General features: G+C 44.2%; 1 protein-coding gene and 1 long non-coding RNA gene across 7 annotated transcripts in view; one reads left to right on the forward strand and one right to left on the reverse strand.

Annotated features, from left to right (window-relative positions):
- Positions 1-8,323, reverse strand: part of TGFBR3 (transforming growth factor beta receptor 3) — a 135,673-nt gene extending 127,350 nt beyond the window's left edge. The window contains exon 1 of the mRNA XM_083511053.1: positions 7,875-8,323. The gene's annotated coding sequence lies outside the window, so the exon portion shown is untranslated. The remainder of the gene's footprint in view (positions 1-7,874) is intronic.
- LOC310710369 overlaps positions 1-21,003 on the forward strand; it is a 129,887-nt gene extending 108,884 nt beyond the window's left edge. Inside the window, exons 1-4 of one of the 6 annotated variants that reach the window (XR_014527986.1) lie at positions 9,035-9,352; positions 10,934-11,055; positions 12,508-12,577; positions 20,805-21,003. This is a non-coding gene — a long non-coding RNA (uncharacterized lncRNA). Of the gene's footprint in view, positions 1-9,034; positions 9,353-10,158; positions 11,056-11,705; positions 12,578-13,465; positions 13,551-20,804 lie in introns of those variants that run through there. The other 5 variants (XR_014527988.1, XR_014527987.1, XR_014527989.1 and 2 more) reach the window with 5 other exon arrangements.
- The last annotated feature ends 644 nt before the right edge of the window (positions 21,004-21,647 follow it).

The raw sequence follows: 21,647 nt of genomic DNA on the forward strand, positions 1-21,647 counted from the left end.
CGCAAGGTGGTGGGTGAGTCCAGAGGTGATAGTGTGTGGGGGGGAACAATTATTGTCATTTCTACCTTCGTACAATACACTAATTTCTACATGCAGTCACACATCCTTTTCTATCCTCAATCTAGGAAAGTGAGATGCACTATCAGACTTTAAGGGCACATTCCAGTCAGGCAAACATACTTGAGTACAAAGCAAGGCTAGAGGAGGGTGTGGCCTGGGAAGAATTGCTAGGGTCCAGTTAAGAGAGGATTCCTGAGGTACCCCATCCCTGTATTACATGGATACTCCCATAGGCAAGCTGTGTCCTCTCCTCTTGGCTGCTCTGCATGTGTCCTAAAGGTCCTATAGATCTCTGGACACAGATCTTGAATATGTGAACTTTGCCTTCATAGTGATTCACTTGTCTCCGTCTGACCACCACCCCAACAGCCACTGGCTTCAATGGGAAAAGCATTTGCAGTATCAAGCCTTCACTAAATCTACACAGCTGCGATGAAATCAGCCAAAGTAAACTCATAGCCAAAACCTCCTCTGTCGTGACTTAACAGTGAGGCACATCCTCTCAGAAATGCAATTTTTAAAAGAAAGGAAAAAAGAAAACTAGCTTGATGCAGATCATGACCTTCAGATAAGCTATTCTCTTGCAATCTAAACAGGTCTCCTTCAAGGTCTGGCATAGCAAATTTAATCTCAAATTCTTATCACTAAACCATCCTTGCATGCTGAAACTGAGAAACTGGTCTGGGCCATCTGCTTAAGCTTTAGTTCAATGCTTCCGATTGAAAATGACGTTTATCAGAGTGAAAACCTTTTGCCTTTGAAAAAATACATATGCTGTTGAGATGAAGTGTTCCCACAATGTATATGAAGAACTGCAACTGGCATTAATAGTCTACGTATAGTTGAAGGTTAGGAGTTTTTTGCTTATACCGCAAAAAGTTCAGCACAATAACCTTCTAAATGATGAATAAGGGACTTTGCGTACAGCTACACTAGGAGGATACGCACTGCTTTCGGCTGCAATGCATAGATTTTAAAACTTGATGCTCCCAAAGAGAAAATAACGGCATTTTTGATGGAAAGAGACCAAGAAACTGATCCAAAGGTAATCCCCAAAGTGCCTTCAGCATTGTGCTGCTTTTCAGTCCACTGAAGCTATAAAAGAGCTAATTGCACTTAAGTGATCATACCATTGAATGATGGCCACTACAGAGGCACTATGGTAGGGAGGCAAATGTTTTTCCAATCTGTGGTCCCCATAGGTGGTAGGCCATATTCAAGCCCACACAGACACACACGCATTAACCCACAATGATCTGAAGCCACACATATAAACCCACTCAACAACTCCAAGGGAAAAGCTGCTACTTGAAACACATTTCACATAGGCCAGAATAACCAATTTAGAGACAATGACACTCTCCTTGTCTCCTCACACAATCCAGCCTTTGCACTGCCCATCAACCATGCATTTTGGACTGCTAAATGTTTTCACAATCCCCCCATTCTTGCAAAGGGATGCTGCCCATTGCACACAACACACACACACATTTTTTATTCTTTTGCAAACTCTCATACACATGCAGCTGTTTTTAAAGAAGTGAAGAAGCAGTGCAAGGCTGCCTCTCTAAACGTTGCTCTGTCATTCAAGGACAGTTTTTTCCCTAAGCCAAGAGTGAAACTGATCTGACTAGAATCTCGTTGCCATTCAGTCTTCTCAGTTTCGACAGCCCCTTGACTTGCCAGGCTAGAAGAATCAACTGCAATTAGGATAGGAATGCACAAGCATTTCTTCCCACAGTGACTCTCTTCCCTCCCATTCCATTTCTACAGATATCAAGCTACAAGTGCTGGATCAGCGCTAGTGTCATTGTACAAAATTAAGGGGGAAGCTGTTCCCAGTGCTCTTCAGAAATAACTGCCTGCCTGTACCCAGAACCCTCAACATATGTGGGGGGGGGGGAGTTCCTTGAATTAATGTGCAATAGATCTATACTATTTCAAATCTCTAAGGAATCAGTCCTCAAACTGCCTTGCCAGCACATTTTAAAGGTGTAGACCAGGTTTGGTATGTCTGTGGTCCTCCATATATTAAACTACATATCCCATTTTCTCTTACCATTGACCATATTGGCTGGAAGCTGGTGTCCATAACATCTGGAGAACAAGAAAGTTCTTCACCCCTGGGCTACTCTGACTACCAGGGGCTTTCTAGGTTTCAGACAAAGGTGTCTCTCGGCACCTGTTACCTAAGAAACTTTAAACTGGAGGTTCTCAGGATGAAGCCTGAGATCTTACACATGCAAAATATGTGATCTACAACTGTGCTGTACCCCTCCCATTCTAATAACAGAGAATAATAAATAAATAATCAAAGAGAACAACAATCATTGTCAAAGCGGATCACAAAAACTATGTTTTCTAGAACATCAGTATTTTATAGTCAAAACAACAGCCAAGGAAGGGTAGGAGGTCAGGATAGATCTACATGACAAATGATTACTAGTGACACATACCCACATTTAAAGTCAACATCATGTCAGTTCAATAACACTTGATGAACAGAACTGTGGCATTTGGAGATTATTGTCCTTTTTTAGTAAGCACCATTTGTAGTTTTGAAGATTTACAACACTAGTTAAAATCGTGTGGAATTTTAAACTACATTCAGCAGGGTCTTGAGAGTCTATCACAGAAATCTGGTGGAAAATGCGCTGGCCTTTATTACTAGGCACAGATGTAAAACATGTTCTGAAAGGAAGAGGTGAGCTGCTCTTGGAAGATGGAGAGACAAAAATCCCCTCTGGCCCACTACACTCTATGGCTGGATCATGCCAAAATCAGATCAACCCCTCCCAAGTTGATACAAGAATAAGGTTGTGTGCAACTTGTAACTAGTGTTTATTATGAGTGCAAGGAATTAACTCTCATTCTACAACTCTTAGATAATGGGAGCTGTAGTCCAACAACATCTAGTAGGCCCCAGATTGAGGAAGGCTGGGAACAGACAATGCTAGGCTAGATTGGGAAATAGTCTGATCTGGTGAAAAGCAGCTTTCTATGTTTCCAATCCAATTTAGCTTTTCCAGGTGTCAAGACCTTTGTTGAACTATATCAAAAATATTTGAATAGAGATCTCATTACCCCTCTGGTTACTTGATTAAAAGCAATTTCATAATAGGTTGTTAGGTTGATTTTCAGAATCAAAGCAGAGTGGAAATAATTGCTCTAACATAATGGATTCAGCACTCCTACCTTGCTCTTCTATCAAGGCATCCAGAGCCACAATCCTGTACTTAACTATTTTTTTTTAAAAAAAATGAGTTTGCTACCTTTATTTAGTCCCCCCCCCAAATAACACTTGATACCTTTTAGATAATATGCAGTAGATTTAGTTATAAGCTCACAGTGTTAGCTGTTCTTTACATCTTTTAAAATTTTTAAAAACTCTGTAACATTTTAATTGCAAAAAGTATCTATGGCAAAACAATAGTATTTATTTTGGCTAGCTCCCATTTAACGTGTCCATTGCCAGGCATTCAGTTCCTTGCTGTGGCAAAGATTGCTTCTGTTCCACAATTATGGTGCCTCAGTCTTAAAGCAGCTGAGAAATTAAAGCCAATAAATTGCTGGCTTAGAGTGCAATCCTATGCATGTATGCTCAGAAGCAAGCCCCTTTGTGTTTAATGGTGCTTACACAAAAGAAAGTAGGTATAGGTTTACAGCCTTGCAGCCCTTGCAAAACAGAAAGTTGTAGCAAAGGATCTTCATCTTTGAACTTGCATTCCCCAGTTGGTCACTAGAGCACAAGGATAGTGACCTTTAGGGCATGCTGCAAAGTTTATCTTTTCTCCCAGGCTTTCTCTGGGAAAAATTGACTTTCTCTCAATCCCAAACTGCACATCTGCGTGCTTTTTAAAAAGCAGACTTGCCACAATCCCATCTAAGCTCTGGGGTAGAGGCTCAATTTTAACATCAAACGAGATGCAGTGGTGAGCCCAATGTTAAATTCCCTGCTCGTGGGCCATGTTGGCTGGGCTAGGGTTCAACAACAAACGTCTGGAGGACACAAAGTTTCAGAAGGCTCCCTAATGTGCAGGCAGAGGTCTTTGCCACTACCTACCTGGTTATTACAATAATTATGTTAACTGGAGAGGCCAGGGACCGAATGTTAAACCTTCTTTATGCACAAAGCCAAAGTCAGGATCCAACCCTGCCCAGACCTCAACCCCCAATGTCTCCTCAATTGATAAGCAAGGAAGCAGGACACTCCAGAATGTCTCCATACCACCAATGATCCTGAGGAACCATTGGACCTGGAAATCCTTACTCCAGACTGAAGATCTCCCCACCAGCTGCCTGGGTTCCTGGCGTGCTCTCAGACCTCCCCTGTGACCACAAGAGCAGATGAGATGATGAGCCATGAAAGAACTCTTAAGAGTGGCTACCAAAGGAGCTTGCTAGCTATCTGTAAGGCTATTCAGGAGGCGGAAGCACAAGGAAACTCCTCTGTGGATCAGCACCTGACAGGAAGGAGGTGGAGCCTCCAGATCTATATATAAGCTCCCAATCTGAGCTGCTTCATTGCTGAAGCAATAGCTTCAAGCTCCAGCCTTCCTGACCTGGGGAAGTGGGCCACTATGTGCTCTTCCACTGAGTCACAATCCCTCCCAACTAAAATAAATAAATACCATTGATTGCATTGTCTTCTTAGAGGACACACATTGCGTACAAGATACAACCAGCAGCATAAAAATTTCAGGGATCAGTCCTGATATATTGGACGTGGACCTTCTACACACAAAGTCGTATCACCAAGCTACAGCCCTTACCCATCTTTAAGCATCACACTGAACACTGCTTTCTTTAGGCGTCATAAAAACCAACCTAACTATCATTTCCATCCAAACATTTACAATATGGCCCCATGCACATTTACTCAAAAGTCAACTCCCACTGACTTTAATAACACTAGGGCAGCACAGTTGATATGCATAGTAACTGTGACAGTATGATATTCACTTTGGCATTGAAAGCAGCTGCACTGATGCTGATGTGAATGTTCAGGGGTCTGTTGAGTTGCACTATTATATTTAACAGATGCTAATAGGATTGCTTTGTAGGGATAAGTGTGACATGGTGAGAACAGCTACCATGAATCAGGTTTTCACTGTCAGGCAGCTGAAATGTACTCGCTCTTCTCACCTTAACTAGAAGGAAACTTGGCTTGCTGTTCCTCACTGCATGAATGTATGTTGAGAGAGTTAGAGTGGAAATAATGCTGCTTAATAGTAAAAAGTAGGAACGGGGGATATCATGGCATACACATAGTTGTGCCAATGTCTGTTGCTGAAGCCTTAAAGTACAGTACACAGAATTCAGTCCCACTGTTTCCAAGAGGACTTACATACAGTTAATGTGTGCACAGGACTGCTTCATATTTAGTTCAATGCGGCTTACTGAGTAAGCCCCATTAAACACAATGTGACTTAATTCTGAGTAGACATACATGGGATGATTCTGTTAATGACTTTGACACACACCATTCCTAAGCATTTTTAACTGGCACAACAAGGACCAAACACCACAGAAAATTTTGTTACTGGAGTTTTTCAGCTTTGTTTTATAAAGGAAAGTAAAGGGCATTTAGATGTTGTGCACTAAAATCAGGCTACAAAGAATGATTGAAACATAGTGATCTGGTTCACATTCAGGGAAGCGCTGGTAATGATTTGACTATAACTACAAACTTATTCAACTTCAGTGAAGTTGCAAAAGATCTCAAGGGGGCAGCAAAAAAGTATGATTGTTGAACCTACATTTAGGAGTCAAGTAATAATACAACCTACTTGACTCTGATTCAAGAGTACTAACTGTCAAATCAATTTAAGTTTTGTTTTTGTTTTAAACAGGAAAACAGTGATTCCCTCTTATGCACACTTCATGACAAAGAAATGGGCTAAAGTGAGGGACAGCCTTTTAAAGAATCAGCTGGTTAAATACAGAACACTCAACAACCATACATTGGCTACAAACTTTTGATAGAAACAGTCCAGACATGCAAAGCTGTATTAACTTAAAGTGTTATCCTTCTGCATTGAAAGATGTAGCCACAAGAATGAAACAGCAATAATCAAAAGGATATAATTTTGTACAACTCGTCCAAACGACATATTATGCTGGTTGTTGCTCTGTCCAATTCAGTCAATACCACAAAACCACAAATGGCAAACACTCGAAAATTCATAAACCAAACTTGCTCTTGCCGTCCTGGAATGACACTGCCTGGCAGCCCAGCTGTATGCAAGTTTACTACAAATAACTCACTATATTCAGTGGATATTACTCCCAAGTAAGTGAACATGAGATTGAGAGTGTAACTTTCTTGACCACACTCATTTAAATGCCAATATACTAGTGCTCCCAGGAGAGTTAAAAGACATGTCCAATTGTCCAATCCTATGCAAGTTTACCCAAAAGCAAGCCCCAGCAAGTTCAGCTAGGCTTATTCTCAAGTAGGTGTGCAGCCTAAGTTTCCGTCCATCCAGAGCTCTTCAATAGTATTCATCCACTTGATTTAATTTATTCCTGGTCCACACCCACAACACAAAGTTTACAAGCCTTCCTGGGGTCACACAAAAAGCCTGCAACAAGCTGTGAACAAAACTCACCTAACACTGTGTTTTAAGAAGTAAAGAAAATGCAGCATTACGCTAAGATGTTTTGGCTACACCATTTAAAAACAGTGATGTATTGCTGTTATATGGGAGTATGGTCCCAGAAACTTTTTATCAAAATGTAAACACAGCAAGAGCAGCATAGTTCAGATGCTTCACAAATCAAAAGGGAAATCATAGCCAAAAACTCAGAAGCATAATAGTAGCAGTTGCGCAATAGTAAACAACACACAGAACGCCATAAGAACTGCTTTGGGCACGTGCCTGAATGCACAACTGCACAGAATCAAAAAGACAGATTTTAAAAATGAAACGATGTAAAAGATCAACTTCCATCACAGAGACAGACAATTTCCTACTGTGAACTTCGCCCAAAAGCTCCCACTGAGTCGATGCACATTGGGGGGGGGGGGCAGAGGAGTTTATTTTAAAAGTATTCCTGCTGCTTTCATGAAAGACCATGCTGCAGATTGTGAAAGGGGACTGACTGATCTGATATGCTGCGCACACACACGCCGGTTTTTACTTTTTATTTCATTTTGTTTGTCGGATCTCTAACTGGATTTGCGATGGCTTTTAGCTAAATCCAATGGTGTGTCGCTGTTGTCTTTTCTTACAGATTTATTTTCATGAAAGATTTTCTTGACTCTCAAAAGTGCATGCCTTGTCTCTCTTTTTCAGGTTGCACGGTCTTTCTGTTGTTGTCGTGTGTGTGTTTTTAGGACGCACGATCTTTCTGTTGTTGTTGTTTGTTGTCTCCCTCGGATCTCCAATCCTGCAAGACTTCCTGCGCCAAGGAAGCGACTCCTCTCGGCGTATAAAAAGTCGCCTCGCATAAACCAAAACCGTTTGCTCCTCTCAGAAACGAACCTATATATGAAACTGCCCCACTCGTGAGGGGTTTCCGATTTTGTTCCCATTAAAAAAAAAAAATCCACCCCTGCTATCATGACATGTTTCCCACGAGGGTGGAAACACAAAACGTGACTTTTCTTCTTCCGAGGGGTTTCAGGTCTTCGGGACGGGCTGAAGGAGGTGGGTTCGTGGGCCGAAGCGGACACACCGCGCGGCTCAAAAACGTCTCTATCCCGGGATTGCCCCGCATTTGCGTCCACACGGCGCCGCTGCCTCCCTGCCCCCCCCCCAGCCGTGCCCCACACTCTTCCCACAAACACCCCCCACACGTCGGGCCCCTACCTTGCAAATAACCGAAGCTCTCCTCTCGGAGCACGATGCCCCTTTTCTCCCGGCTCTGCCTCCCCTTCAGTCCGGAGGAAGCGGCGGAGAAGACTCTCCGATGAAGCCTCTCTGAGGAGAGCCGGAGGAACGGACGGGAGTGGCGCGCGGCCCCGCCGCTCAGAGCAGAGAAGGCTTCCCATTGGGCGGAGGGGCGGGGGCGGGGCTCGCGGGGGACACGCCCCTCTCGCTCTTTCTCCCCCTTCGCGCGCCTCGGCGGGTCATTCAGTCCCCTACGGGGAGCCCCGGAGGGTGGACGGGGTAATGGTACACTATCAGTGGTGTTTCCTCACGACCTCCAGATTATTAATTTTTTGGGGGGTGATGGGGTCCGCGTGGCGGAAGGAAACGTGGGAAGACCCGGGTCTTTCGGCTTGGGGCTGCGTCTCCGCCGCTACTCCCTCCCTCTCTTCCCGGGTCTCGGCTGTTTAAAAACACGTTGTGCAATATGTATTACAGCTCAGTCTTCCTAAATCCGGACAGTTTCCCTAGCCGTTCCCAGCGGGAACCTCTCTAGGTTAAAAGTTGCCGCCGGACAAGTCGGATTTATCACTTTCTCCAACTCAAAACTTCTGAAAGTAGTCATTGCAACATTTGCACCTTTTTCCCACCAGGGCATGTCCAGCTGGTGCAGAATTCCGCTGCCAGGTTTCAGTAGAGTTGCCATGTTTCAAAACGTAAAAACCAGGATACTGAAGGAGGTGAGGGCAGGTGACCCCACCTAGGCCCGAAGTCACCCCCCCCCAAGCAGGCTCAAAGCTTTTCAAAATCACCCCAAAAGTTGTTTTTAGGAAACCCCCAAAATTGTTGAGATATATTTTTTCTTACCAAAACGCCAATTTGACTTGCCTAAGATCCAGGACAAAGAGCCACATTTCAGAAATTCCCCCAGGCGTCATTTCTGCCTTTTAAGGAACACAACAAAATTGTTGAGATTTTTTTTGGGGGGGGGGGAGTTGCTGAAATTGTTGAGAATTTAAGGAAACCACAAAAATTGTGGAGCTTTTTTTTTTAGGGAACCACAAAAATTGTGGAGCTTTGTGGAAACCAACAAATTTCTTCAGCTTTAAAAAAAAAAATCTCGTCTCTTTACACCGACTGCCCCATCCCCCTCCCCCCCCCCAGGAAATATTCCGCCAGCGATCCAACTCATTCCTGACCAGTGAATTTAAGACTGGTTCTTGGTGGCTTCCTGCATAGCACAATCCTATGTATGTCTATTCAGGAGCAAACCTCACTTAAGTTCAAGAGAACTTGCTAGAAAGGCGGTTTAGGATTGCAGCTTTAAAGTCAACACTGCATTCCTGCAGGATTCAATGGGATTTTCATCCTAACTGTGTTGCATAACTACTACTCCCCCAGACAGGAACTGCACGCAACAAAAGATTCAAATCATTAACAGCTGGATCGTACATGACAATGCAGAACCGAGACTGCAAGTATTTAAACATGATTTATTCTTTGCATCCCCACCACCACCACCACGTTAAGATTTCTCCAGTTGCAATAGGGACAGTTAGTTACTCCCAGTACAGAACAAAGTGAATCACCCCCTTGTTTCTGTTACAAATCCCCGCTCTGACTTTTCTCTTTATTTTAATTCAGTTTTTTAAAATTTTAAATCTAACAACTTAGATTCCTGGAACCTTTCCACATAATAAATCCAATCTTCCACAACCCTTTCTCATGAAACGGTGTCTCTCACCTCTTCCCATCTTGCCACCCTTTCAGAGCCCCAACCTCATGATGCCCAAATCCCAAAAGACACAATTGAATTGACAAATACGGTAGATAAAAGGCGTAGAGTGATAGGACAGAGGATGGTGGAAGACAGGATTTCCTGCCCCCCCCCCCGCCCTGAGATTCTCCATCAGGTGCTCCAGGTAGTCCTTAGAATGCCTAACCCATTAACTTTTACACCCAAAAGTATTCAATGCGACCCTGATATAATATAAACTTAAAATATAATACTGACAGTCAACCTGTACAATAAAGCAGGGATGGGAAACCTCAGGGCAGATGGCTAAATGCTGCCTTTCCAACCTCTCTCCCTGGCCCTCAAAACCCATTGGCTGAAAATGCATCCTTGAAATCTGTTAATGTGATTCGCTTGGAAGGTAGGAAGGGGTGTGGAAACCAGCCTATATTACAAAGGTAACATTGACATTAGGTCTTCCACTTTTGCCTCTGGCCCTGCCCACCATTGAGTTGTGGCCCTCGGAAGGCTGCCCCAAAGGGAATGCGGCCCTCATGCTGAATGGCAGAAGCATGCCTGCTGTGCTCCTTTGCATTCTGCCATAGAAGCTTGCCTCCCCGTGTGTCCCAATTTAACCAGTGTTAAAGTAAAGGAAAAGGGACCACTGACCATTAGGTCCAGTCGTGGATGACTCTGGGGTTGCGGTGCTCATCTCACTTTATTGGCCGAGGGAGCCGGCGTACAGCTTCCGGGTCATGTGGCCAGCATGACTAAGCCGCTTCTGGCGAACCAGAGCAGCGCACGGAAACGCCGTTTACCTTCCCGCCGGAGTGGTACCTATTTATCTACTTGCACTTTGACGTGCTTTCGAACTGCTAGGTTGGCAGGAGCTGGGTCCGAGCAATGGGAGCTCACCCCGTCGCGGGGTTTCGAACCGCCAACCTCGGCAAGTCCTAGGTTCTGTGGTTTAACCCACAGCGCCACTCGCATCCCTAATTTATCCAGTTGTTATTGCATCCCAATTTATCCAGCGTTAAGCAGTTCTCATTATCCCCTCCCCAAGACCAGGAAACTCCTGGCCACTTTCTTAGGTAGAGTTTTGAAGGAACAGATGCCGGGAGCAGGACCATTTGTTCCTTGCACTTTTTTAATCTCACCTTTCCTCCAAAGCTGCTCAAGGTGGCATAACCTAGTTTTCTTCCTCCCCGTTTTATCTTCACTACAACCCTGTGAGGTAGGTTAGGCAGAGGCCATGACAAGCCTAAGGTCACCTAGTTGACTGAGTGGGGATTTGAACCCTGAGCCTTTGTCTCCCATGTTCTAGTGCGACACTCTAACGACGACACCACACTGGCCCTAGCTCTGGAAGAAGAATATGACATTAAAATCTCACTAGGAGGAAATTAACTCAGAACAGCAGTTGCTGCCGAAGAGTCTCAAAATCAAGTACGTATAAAAGCCAAATTCCTGGGGAGGCTCCTGTTTCTAATCAATTCTATGCTGACTCATCTTAAGTGAATGACTCACTGCTCCTATTTTGTAGCAATGAAGGAGTAAATGAACGGACGTCGTCTAGCAGTTAGAACTTGAGCTGCCAAGCAGAACTCCCAGATTGGGTAGAGAGCCTTTTTCCGGTGTAATAATGCACAAAGTCTGAGGCATGCCATGCACAGCCCAATCCTGTGGCTATTTATATGGAAGTAAGGTCCAAACGACATGTTACATTGGAGCTCTGCATTTGGGTTGCCCAACATAATTTTATTTCTAAATTCAGAGCCTCCCCAACCTTATTTGGATCAGGTCCATGGTACAGAAGGGGGGGATCCAACCTTACCCCACCATGCCATTGCTCTAATCCAGACCCCCCCTTAAATGCTTTTATTAGGGTTTCAATATTCCCCAAAGTGAAAAGTGTTGAGCGTTTTGGGGCTTTGGCCTGGATCTTAGGCAAGTCAGTTGAAAAATTGTGGGGGTTTTTTTTTAGCGTTTCTATATAAAAAAAAAAAGCTCATCAACTTTCTGGATGTCCTGGTTTTTACTTTTTGAAAAATGGCAACCCTAGTTCTGAATCAGGATCAACTTCATTTATGGCTGATGTTGAGAGAGATAGTGTGGTAGAATAACCAGGCTGCTTCGATTTGGCTTGGCTTTGTTTTGGAATATCTGTACAGAACGATCATTTCAGGGGGAAGAGATTCTGATGTAGCCAAAACAGCAGCGCCTGCAAACAAGAGGGAAGGTGTCAGCAGGCTTGGGGAAACACCAAGGTTTGAAGGAGTACAAAATTGTCTTCAGTTTAGGGAGGGAACTAGGCTGGGGAACTCCTCACAAAGCACAGTGAGAACTGAGTGTACACCGTGGCCACGGAAAAGTGAGTGACTGAGCAGGGGAGTGAAAATGGAATGGAATTGCAGAATTGTAGCGTTGGAAGGGACCACCAGGGTCATCTAGTCCAACCCCCTGCAATACAGGGATCTTTTGCTCAAGGCAGGACTCGAACTCACGACCCTGAGATTCAGAGTCTCAGGCTCTGCTATCAGGGATAAGGCATGACTGGCTGTAACCCTAAGCAGAACTGATGCAGGTTCCACTTACGTATATCCCAATATTTTCCATTCATTTTACGTCTCCTGTTCTGCAGAATCAGCAGGGGAGCATCATCCCAGATTCATACTTCTAAACTCTTAGGTAAATCTGTGGCAAGGAATACCATATAGCAGGCATGTGCTCAGGGTGTGATTTGTGAATAAAACAAGCCCAAGCAAGAATGCTGCCAGAACGAGGGTCGGGCACAAGTTGGGGCCAATCTCTCTCAACTTTCTGTTTTAAACTTGCTGGAACGTTCTGCATGTTGCAGCGTGCCACCGCTCTGCCTTATCACTGCTCTGCTACTTTTAGGATGCATAATCTTTCTGTGTGACCAGAGAGGTGTGGGAGAGGAACGTCCCTAGAACTTAAAGTGAAAAGGGTAAGCTGCAGCTGTATCTGCACTTTTAAACCTTAATTAAACATTTTCTAGCCTCTAGGACCGTAATCCGAGAGTGTAAGCCCATTGAAGGAAATTGGATGATACTCAGAAATCTGATTTGAATTTAAATACTAATTCCTCTGTGTGTGTGTGCCCAAATGGAGCCTGCTGACAATACCATTGCTTTTTCTTCCATAGAAAAATCCTGTAAAGGATTTCTGATCAAAATGCAAAAATGATGATCCAGGCATATTTTTATTCCATGCTTTTGTGAGTTGTAAAACTGCTATAGCTTTTGGTTGGAGCAATTAATAAAGGGCACCTGTGCTTACCTTAATTCAATTGGGGTTTGTGGCTGCTCCACTTCGGGAATTTTGTGGGATTAGCTTTATTTGTGCATCAGGGCACAGAACCCAGAGGACGGGAACACAGTTTGCTGGCTTGAAATAGACTTCACTTCCATTACTGTGTCCTAACTGTTACTCACAAAATTCCTGGAAAAGATCCAAGTGCTTGTTGAGAGAAAAGTCACAACTCGAAGTTTTTCCATTAATTCGAAACTTGGGATGCCCCAGGTTACTGGAGGCTTCTTGGAATACACAGTGATGGCTGGTGCCAATTGGGAATGGGCAGCAGGCCAGGAGGCCAACAGCAGGTGGCGCTAGAGCCAATGACAGATAGAGCCAACTAATTTAAGTTTTATCCTCATCCTTTCTTTTTTTCAAATGCTTTCTCTGGGGAAACCCACTGTTTGCTTGATGTTTGTTCCATTCAGCCATAAACAGTGGATTTTCCCTGGGGAAAGTAGTGGACGCGTGTCTGGAAATCATGGGATAATAATAATAATAATAATAATAATAATAATAATAATAATAATATCATTTATACCCCACCCATCTGGCTGGGTTTCCCTGGAGCTAAGGGACTAAGGAGCAGGAGGAAGGTGACAGGCAGTGCTGCCCCCTAGACTAAGGTAAAGGTAAAGGGACCCCTGACCATTAGGTCCAGTCGTGACCGACTCTGGGGTTGCGGCGCTCATCTCGCTTTATTGGCCAGCATGTGGCCAGCATGACTAAGCTGCTTCTGGTGAACCAGAGCAGCGCACGGAAACACTGTTTACCTTCCTGCCGGAGCGGTAGCTATTTATCTACTTGCACTTTGACGTGCTTTTGAACTGCTAGGTGGGCAGGAGCTGGGACCAAGCAACGGGAGCTCACCCCGTCGTGGGGATTCGAACCGCTGACCTTCTGATCAGCAAGTCCTAGGCTCTGTGGTTTAACCCACAGCGGCACCCGGGTCCCTCGCCCCCTAGACTAGTTGCAAGTAAAAAAAATCAGGCAGGTGGGGGGCAGGCTGAGATGGATGTTGATGGGGCAATGCCCCATTTGTCTTAATGGTCCAGGCTTCACTGGGAATGTGTGATATTTGTGTTTATTTCCAAATATGTAGGTTGAGCCTAGGTGGAAACACGACTTACAGACTCTAACAGACAGCTAAAGTCCACTGTTCTGGCATCAGATCTCCAGGGAGACACAGTGGGCACCCGAAGATCTCTACTCAACTCAGTTTGTTGCTGTTGATGTGTCTCATTCAAACAGCAATCTTCTTAGTTTCCTCTCTCACACAGTTACCTTCCTGCACCCAACCCACACCGCCTACTAGAAGGTATTGGAAAGTGGATGAGTCACTTCATCGAATTATCACTTAATCCTCTTGGACCTTCTTAGGTTTTCCGTGAAAACCTGCCTCCTAAATATCAGGACCATCAACATGTTTTTGGGTCAAATTTAAGGTCCTGCAAACACTTTAATGTACTTTTATAGCACATGATTTTCCTCCCCCTCAAAGAATCCTGGGAACTGTAGTTGATCCTTCCTAGCACCTTTAACAAGCTACAGTTCCTGGAATCCTTTTGGAGGGGGGGAGTCATGTTTGGGGAATCAAAACTGGATTGTGAACTTTAGCACGGCAGCCTTAATGTGTGTGCCAAAGTGATCAGGTCTGAGACAGCCCCAGAATCTTTATTTGCAAGGGGATGGAAAACAACCATTAAAGTTCAAAAGCTCTAATTCCTAACCAAACTTTTACATAGCTAGGGCATCCTCTCTCTTATGGAGAGTTTATGGCATGGTTTGCAGGAACAGGGCAGTAAGCAATTTTTGGTGATTCCCCATCCCACTTAAATCTGCTCTAGGGGGTTGGGAGGGTGGTTGCAGGGGAAATCACTGACATTGCTTCCTTTAATGGTCCACTAACAGAAGCCATACCACTAGCTGAGCTGTACTATTGGACACAACCCATTGGGACTTACTTCTATAGTCTTAAAATCAGCAGTTTTAGTTATCTGGTGAATTTTATTTTAGGTGTGTCTCTGCCAGAAATTCTTATGCCGCAATTGTTTTTATGATATAAAAACTATGTTATTGGGCAGCCAATATAAATATAAATATAAATACTGTATAGGCAAGTGAATAAATATGCCAATATATAAATACTTGTGTTGGAATGATCATTTTGCAAATGATTAATGAGTTAAAAAGCAGGTGGTTAGTCAATTACAAATTATCTAATTGCTTGACAGACTCAGCAGTCATGAGACAGTTGCTAGATATTGTTTTTATAATATAAACAGCTGCTCAAGTAAAGGTACAGTTTGGTACTATTCTCAATTCTTATTTTCAGTTGAAGCTCAATTCTAGGAATGAAATAGTTCTTTCTTAGCATGAATGAGTCTCTCCCATGACCTCCTCACCTTTTAAAAAAATGCTTTTGCCGTCTGAAATTAGTAAGGCTATGCAATAGATATAGATATGGTATTTCGCATACGATCAGTTCTGATTTATGGCATTTGCACGGGAGAGTGACATCACTGAGAGGAGAAATATGCGCTCAGAAGAGGCTCCCCAAGAAACAAATTAAATGCTCATTGGGGAAGCTGAGCACATTTTGAAACTGGTGCACTTCTCAAGTTCACCTTTAACTAATGAACATGTTCTCACACAAAGCTGCCTGTCATAAGTGAGATTAACTGAGAATACTTTAGAATGCCACTATTTCGCTGGAATTCATAGCATGACAGCGGAACAATTCCTTCCTTTTATATAATGCCTTTCATTAAATGTCAAAGAGCCGATGTTGGAAGAAATTGGGACGGCAGTGGGAGGGGGGGGGCATGGGCAATAAGAAGAAAGCCGGAGAGATGGATTTACATTCTCATTGCTACTGATCTTAAAAGGTGCAAATGAGTTCCACAAATGAGCAACATCAGCCTGGGAAAGAAAAACTCCCTGAGGAATTCATCCTGAAAGAAAAAAGCAATGAAATAAAGGAAAGAGCTTTGCATAATTTTGTTCTGTATGAACTCGGAATCTGACAAGTTGCTGACCACATGCAAATGACTTCGGCTCTGATGTCGTTTTCTGAGTGCACACATGAATCACATCGAAAATCAGCACTCCAGCTTATTTATTATCAGGGATATAAAGTCATCCGTTTCATCAGTAGAGCTAAAAGGTAAAGGACCCCTGGATGGTTAAGTCCAGTCAAAGGGGTTGCGGTGCTCATCTCGCTTTCAGGTCAAGGGAGCTGGCGTTTGTCCACAGACAGCTTTCTGGGTCATGTGGCCAGCATGACTAAACCGCTTCTGGTGCAACGGGACACTGTGACGGAAACCAGAGTGCACGGAAATGCCGTCTGCCTTCCCACCGCAGTGGTATCTATTTATCTACTCGCGCTGGTGTGCTTTCGAATTGCTAGGTTGGCAGAAGCTGGGACAAAGCAACAGGACCTCATCCCGTCATGCGGATTCGAACCGCCAACCTTCTGATCGGCAAGCCCAAGAGGCTCAGTGGTTTAGACTTTAGACCACAGCGCCACCCGCCTCTCTGAGTAGTATGCTATATGGAAGAAGGCAGATTTTTGTGACGTATCTCATGGTAAACTAGAATGTCTGTGTGAATCTAGACCTGACTTTTAGATGTTTCAGCATAAGTAGCAAAGGGACAAAATAATAACCTTTCCAGCTCTCTGTTGTGTTGTGGACAAATGCCAGCTCCATCAGCCTGAAAGCAAGATGAGCGCTGCAAAACCATAGTTGCCTTTGACTGGACTTAACCATCCAGGGGTCCTTTACCTTTTTTTAAAAAAAAACTACAGTGGTACCTCGGGTTACATACACTTCAGGTTACATACGCTTCAGGTTACATACGCCGCTAGCCCAGAAATAGTGTTTCAGGTTAAGAACTTTGCTTCAGGATCAGAACAGAAATTGTGCTCCAGCAGCGCGGCAGCAGCAGCAGGCCCCATTAGCTAAAGTGGTGCTTCAGGTTAAGAACAGTTTCAGGTTAAGAACGGACTTCCGGAACGAATTAAGTACTTAACCCGAGGTACCACTGTACTCAGAGACAGCCACAGAGGCACACTTTGCCACGTTTCCACTGTTGAAGAAGCCGAAAACAGCCAGCAGCCTAACCTTTGCCAACATGGTACCCTCTAAATGTTTTGGACTACAAAGCCCATCATCCCTGACTATTAAACAGGTTAGCTGGGGATGATGGGAATTATAGTTCAAAACCCTCGGGGAGGGGGGACAGGACCAGATTGACAAAGACCACACTGGCTCAACAGAGTATTTATAATACAGAAATGCTCAATTTTAGTATGTTTTTTCTTGAGGTAGTTTACAAAAGAAATCAAACAAAAACCCCCAATAAAAATCAAACCGGAATATATTGCTGCATACATTAATATACCTAAATGCATAATATGTGCCACTTTATTTAAAGTAGTCCCACTCATGTCAACTGCGAAAGTATATATCCCGGCATGAAGACATTTTGTTCAGCTATTTTTAACGTGGTTTGTTTCCAAGTGTGAAGTGCTCGCTGACATTTCTGTGAAGGGTGCGAAATAAATGTTAAGTGCTTATTAAAGTATTTCAGTGGGTCTACCGTAGAGTAAACTATTTGAGACCTTTGCAACAACTGAAAGGAATGAGGATAAAAGATAACACACAGGATGATAACGGAGGACAAAAATTAGATTAAAACAAAAAGCAAGTTGACCAGGTTCCTACTTTACAGAGTACAGTCCCCTATTTGAAGGACTGGCCAAGGATGATTTTCTGATTGAGTGCATCATCTAGGTTAGCCGTGGGGAACAATTGGCCCTCCAGATGTTGTTCAACTACATAACCTCCATCAGCCCCAGCAAGCAGGGCCAATGGCCAGGGATGATGGGAGTTGTAGTACAGCAAAGGTTCCTCACCCCACACAAGCTCCAGCTGGAGGGCAGTCTAAAGACCAAAATTTAAAATAAAATAAAATAAAATAAAATAAGAAAGTAAGAGTCTTTAAATTGCCCATTAGCAGGCAGCTCCTGAAAAACAGACTGTGCAAGCAGATAAGTTTACCCTAGCAGTACAGTGGTACCTTGGGTTAAGTACTTAATTCATTCCGGAGGTCCGTTCTTAACCTGAAACTGTTCTTAACCTGAAGCACCACTTTAGCTAATGGGGCCTCCTGCTGCTGCTGCACCACCGGAGCACAATTTCTGTTCTCATCCTGAAGCAAAATTCTTAACCTGAGGTAATATTTCTGGGTTAGCGGAGTCTGTAACCTGAAGCATATGTAACCTGAAGCGTATGTAACCCGAGGTACCACTGTATTCCCAACCATGATAAGATATTTCTGTTTTATTTCTAGATTTCTGTTTTAAATCAGAGGTGGGGAAGCGGTGGCCCTCTAGTGTATTATTGTTTGTTGTTGTTGTTGGTTTCTATTGATTTATTGGGTATTTTTGATGCTCGTATAGTATATTTTGTTTTTTAACGCTTGATGCTTTGTTGTGTTTTTATAATTGTTGTAAGCCACCCAGAGTGGCTGGGGAAACCCAGCAAGATGGGTGGGATTTAAATAAAAAAAATCATCACCATCATCATTATTAGTTGTTGTCGTTGGACTACAACTCCCACATGCCCGACCCTTTGCTAATGGAGACTGTCAATGGTGTTTTTCCACAGACACCATTTCCCCTCACTCCTTTGGCTTCTAGGAGGGTAACCAAGAGGCAGGATGATCTGACAGGCCTAGGAGCCTCCTTTGCTGAATCCTACTATGTATCTTTTAGGAACACGCAATACGAGAGATTGGGCCAGCTACCCTAAGGTGGCGTAGCGTAGTTTGCCAGTACCCAGGGAGGCCGCACACACTGTGTTTCGGAGGGTGAATGGAGCCTTCCATGCCAGCCCAGCCCTTGCCGTCAACGCTGCCAGAATGCACCCCCCCAAACAAAGCCAAGTGTGGCCGCGCTGACACATCCCTTGGATCACCGCAACCTCGCATAGCAGCTCAGGGCTGGCAGGATGGCATGAGAAGGAGGCTTTGTGAGGCTGGGATCAAAGGGCGCATGGCTGTGGCATCCCTTTTCATGCTGCCCTGCCAGCCCTGCTTTGCGAGGCTGGGATATGATCTGAATTACAGTATTCACCCGGCAAAACATTAAGATCGGATCCCAGCCTCACAAAGTGGCACAGGGCTGGCAAGGGTGGTGTGAGGAGCCAAATATGCAGTGCCCCCTAAAACAAATGCGCACGGGGCCCCACTGCCATGCTATGTGTCGTCCCCCCTCCCCCAAGGATGCTGTCTTGTAGCCAGTTTTGAGGAAAGATTCAGCTGCCACTTCAGTTGGTTTCTGTCATGGGGAAGGAGAGAACCATCTGTGTCCAGGGCAGCTGTTTACCAGCTCCATCTGGTACGTAGGCTGAGACCCTACCTGCCCGCAGACTGTCTCGCCAGAGTGGTGCATGCTCTGGTTATCTCCCGCTTGGACTACTGCAATGCGCTCTATGTGGGGCTACCTTTGAAGGTGACCCGGAAACTGCAACTAATCCAGAATGCGGCAGCTAGACTGGCCACTGGGAGCGGCCGCCGAGACCATATAACATCGGTCTTGAAAGACCTACACTGGCTCCCAGTACGTTTCCGAGCACAATTCAAAGTGTTGGTGCTGACCTTTAAAGCCCTAAACGGCCTCGGTCCAGTATACAGTGGTGCCCCGCAAGACGAATGCCTCGCAAGACGGAAAACTCGCTAGACGAAAGAGTTTTCCGTTTTGGAGGTGCTTCGCAAAACGAATTTCCTATGGGCTTGCTTCGCAAGACGACAATGTCTTGCGAGTTCCTGCTGGTCCCCCCCCCCCTTTTTCTAAGCCGCTAAGCCGCTTATCAGCTGATCCGATCAGCAGATAAGCCACTAAAAGCTGCTAATAGCGCTAATCCACTAATCCATCAATGGGCTTGCTTCGCAAGACGAAAAAACCGCTAGACGAAGAGAATCACAGAACGGATTCTTTTCGTCTTGTGAGGCACCACTGTATCTGAAGGAGCGTCTCCACCCCCATCATTCTACCTGGACACTGAGGTCCAGCACCGAGGGCCTTCTGGCGGTTCCCTCACTGCGAGAAGCCAAGTTACAGGGAACCAGGCAGAGGGCCTTCTCGGTAGTGGCGCCCTCCCTGTGGAACGCCCTCCCACCAGATGTCAAAGAGAAGAACAATTACCAGACTTTTAGAAGACATCTGAAGGCAGCCCTGTTTAGGGAAGCTTTTAATGTTTGATGTATTACAGTATTTTAATTTTTTTTTGGAAGCCGCCCAGAGTGGCTGGGGAAGCCCAGCCAGATGGGCGGGGTATAAATAAATTATTATTATTATTATTATTATTATTATTATTATTATTATTATTATTTATTTTTTTATTATTATTATCTTGACTTTCACCTCAAGCAGCAAAAAGTCTTGGGTCAGCCAACATCAGGCAGGCAGACACACATTCTTCCTTGCAATGTTTTCAATGAAATCATCCCCATTCTCCCGACACCGTAGTTAATGTCTAAAAGAAGAGAGAGAGATCTGGGAAGTGGCACTGGCAGGGGAGGAGCAGGTTTTTGCAAGATGCTCCAAGCCTGCTCTCTCATCACCGAAAGCCTCACCCAACTTGTTCCAAACTTTAAACATGCTCCAGTCTTCTACAGGTTTTTTATCAAAATGATAATTAACTGAAACTGTCAACTCTACAACAGATATGATGAGAATGTCCCGTGGAACGAGTTGTATCGCCTTTGGTGAACGAATTTTAATGCAATTTGTTCCTACCTCAAGTTGTATGCGTCAAAGGTTAAAAGTTCTGCTCGGCTGATTAATGCCTTATGTTGGATATTTATTTTTCCAGGGAATCTATGTGAGTTCATCATCCTGGGGATTATGATTTCCTCTCTAACAGGCTGATGATCAACGCTAAAGGGGGAGATTGCTGAGAATGCATCATATCAGCTTTCAGCGTCATTGGGAGAGGCTTCGGGGAATCACAGCGCACAACAATATACAATATGTAACATATTATTACCTATTAAATGCCTGGTGTCAGACTATTTCTTGTGTGTGCCGTTTGGTTTGGTTCATGATTGCTATATAGAACATTTTATATCTCAACGTCTATGGGGACATTAAATTTCATTTGTTCTTGGTAGTGGGCTAGGAAAGGGCTCATAAAGCCTAAGCATATAGGATTACAGTTGCGGAAGACGTAAAGTATTTTCCTAATAAGTGTTTTTTGTTAAACTAGCTCACAAGGAATTTAAGAGAAACATTGGGCCGAAATGCTTCCCAGGGTATAAGCCCCATTAAACTCTTGAGATTTAGCTCTGATATTTAGGATTTCTCTCATTTAGGATGCACACAATCTCTTTCTTTCTCTTCTCATAATGAATGAGTCATGGATGTTTTTATCACGAGGAGGGCCTGTTATTTTCCACACCTTCAATTCCTCAGTGTGGATTTTGCAGTGGGGAGCAAAGACACGGGTCCTGGTCATGGAAACAGTTTGTAGACGGCTGCCACTCAGAAATAATTTTACCGGCTTGAATTGTACCCTTTCTGTATCTCTGCGTGGAAGATGACGAGTGGAGGTTGATGATGACACGAAACAGGACCTTTTCAGTGGCTGCACCAACATTGTGGAAAATCTTGCCTCCACGAAGCAATGATAATAGCTATAGACAAGTGTGGCTTGTAG

This window comes from Podarcis liolepis (genome assembly GCF_965112155.1).
Source record: "Podarcis liolepis genome assembly, chromosome: 6".
Taxonomy (NCBI): domain Eukaryota; kingdom Metazoa; phylum Chordata; class Lepidosauria; order Squamata; family Lacertidae; genus Podarcis; species Podarcis liolepis.